We start from the raw sequence: 3,061 nt of genomic DNA, 5'->3' as shown, positions 1-3,061 counted from the left end.
TTTCATCAACTAGGTCAATCTAGTTCATTTGTATCATCCAAATCTTGGTTCCTCGAGGCGTGTACTTCTAGAACATTTGTTTAGCAAATTTCGATCCCTACTAAGTAAGATAAAATTCTTGCTTCTGAAATTTATATTCCTGGAACGCAATTTTTTCTTTCCTTAAACTAAACAATCATATTAATCAAAACCTGTGAATCTGTTATTCTTTTTAATATATTAATAATTTAATTTTAGATCACCTGAATTTTTTTACTCCATAGTAAATTGTCGAAAAAAATAATAAGACGAATAAAACAAAAATACATTAAAATACAAAAATACATAATTTTTAAATGCAATTAAAAAGTAAACTACAGAATTTTTTAAAAAAGCAATATTATTATAAAATAAAAAACAATATTAATAAAAGCACTTCTTTATGTATTTTTTTTAAAATTGCAATTATTTTATTTTAATTTAATTTAATTTATTTCTATTATTTTTTATTAATTTTATTTTATTTTTTAAAAAAATTACAGTTAATACAGTTAAAATTATAAAGAACAGTATTTCTAAGCTGAAGAATTACTGATAGTTATTTTCAAATCATTTGCACAAACCACGTTCTACAAAACTTCATTAAAGAATTTATAATTAAAATCATTATTAAAATAAAACTTAATTAAATTATAGTTACTTATTAAAATTCAAATGAGAAAATATAATTTTGTATTTACCCTAAATTTTATCAAAAAAGTAATGGACTTGACTGAAAATATAGACAAGCTAATTATTTATGTGAATGGTATAAAGGTAATTATCCAAAGCTACAGGATGGAGTAAAGGATGTGATTTAATTCTATACACTTAAAATTCAATAATCGTACACCAAACTTTCACTCTCTTACACCATACAAGAATTATTTTCACTGCCAAAAACAACAATAATAATGCGCTTTCAATATTATCAGTAGCTTGTTTGCAATCCAGAATTAACTGAGTAACCAGAAAAACCAGAGTTTATTGTCTTCTACGCTGAAATTCATCAACAGAAACTAATATTCCCAGTTAAAATATGCATGCATGTTATTAGATGTGCATTAAGAAAAAATAAACTTTAAATTTTATTATTTTATGTAATAATTATATTTCAATTTTTATATTTTAATTACTATATTTTAAATTATATCTTAATTGCATTAAATGATTTTTTTAATGTATAATTTCTATAAGTTAAAAGTATAGAAAAAACACGAAAAATAATAAAGATTACTGAAAAGGAAAGAAGAANTATATCTATATATATATATATATATATTATACACTGAATTGGGGAGGTATGGAAATCAATGTAAATGGTTCATAATAGCTAGAGATAAAAACAGGAACTTATAAATGTTTTGCTTCCATGTAATTGTATATAATAGAAACCTACCTTCTAATTGATTACATAAAAATTTAAGTGTTGTTGACATAAGGGCAAATATATAAATATACTTAAAAGGACAGCCACACAAAATTATTACTTAAGAATCAATTAAAATCGATCCGTAAATTCAATAAAAACAAAGGAGTATTGCTGTATTTATTAGGAAAAAAATCTCTAATTATAGAATACGTTTAGAGCCAGGAATTATATTAATTTTTCTTTTTCTCTTCCTTTTTTTTAAAAAAAAAAATTACGTTACTGTTGTTATTACTGTAAGTTGTTGTTGTAGTCTAGCATTTGTTCGTCGTATTAATGAGGTTGCGGTTGCCTTTTATAATAATAAAGAAAAAAATATTGGTTAATAAAGGGAAGTGAATTATCGTTGCAATGTGCAAGTCTTCCTACTTAACTCTGAAGTTACTTTACGAGTTATAGATGGCACCACTAAATTTTTGCACAAAGAATTTTACCTCTGGAAATTAATACAAAAGTTTTTATTTTATCCCTTAAGATTCACTATTGATTATTTAATAAGCTTATGACAAGCATATGTATTTAATAACCATAACCAATAAATATAATTACTTACACGAGAATAAAATTTTTCTTTAATTTACTTTTTGTAAAAGCAAAAATTTAAAACAATTCTGTTATGGCCGATGATTTTAAAGTTAAAAAAAAGATTCTTAAACTATTGTTAAAATGTTTACTCTTATCTGTAAATAAACGAGAAATAAATGTAAGTTCTTGATTAATTAATGATTTATAGCAATTATTATAGTCAATTCACAATTAATTAGCATAACATTTTATTCATAACATAGTTCTTTAAAAAAATATGTTCATTGGAAAAGAAATTAATTAAAAAAAAATTGATGCTATCTAGTCATAGAAGAAATTGTGTACCATAGAACTCTTGGATTCAGTTTTCAACATGTAAAATGAATGATGTTCTTGGCAAACTTTGAATCGATTTTTCCTTTTTAAGAAATCGTATCATGAAAGGAAAAAAAAAGATGCCATTAATTTTTTTTCTCATCTTTTCAATCTATAAAAATGTTAGTCAAAACTTTTATCGTCATTACTTTTGGAATATTTATGGCTCCACCTATCCATTCGTAAAGTAACTAAATTAAGTACGGCAGTTCGCCCCTTGGCATACAAAGACTAGGCCAAGGCTCTGGTGGCCAAGGTTCGCACATTGGAACAATACCTGAAGCCATTTGCTAATAATTACAGCTTCTCTTTACTTTTACTGACATCATATTCATACTGACATACATTAAATTTTTCAGTCCCATCTCTCATGTTATATACTTACATAATGGACTGCTTACCAACAAAAATCCATAAATGGCTCATCTTCGCCTTTCACTATATAGTCAATATTTAGAGAGTTTCATAAAATTGTTTTTGCTATTATTATAAAAATTTTCTTTAGAATCTAAATTTAATCATAAGTATTTATAGCGAGTGACTTAAACTATTTCAGGTAATTAAATCATTAAATACTTTGCACCGCCAGTTAGCGCCACATTTGAAAGTGACTTAGTTGAAAATTCGTCACAGAATTATCTTCACATTCGTATGAAAGAGTAAAGCAGTGAAAATTCGACACATGATATGAGCCTTATGACACTTTTAACAGTG

The sequence above is a fragment of the Parasteatoda tepidariorum genome, chromosome 1 (genome assembly GCF_043381705.1).
Source record: "Parasteatoda tepidariorum isolate YZ-2023 chromosome 1, CAS_Ptep_4.0, whole genome shotgun sequence".
Taxonomy (NCBI): domain Eukaryota; kingdom Metazoa; phylum Arthropoda; class Arachnida; order Araneae; family Theridiidae; genus Parasteatoda; species Parasteatoda tepidariorum.
Note: the sequence above shows the minus strand (reverse complement) of the source record.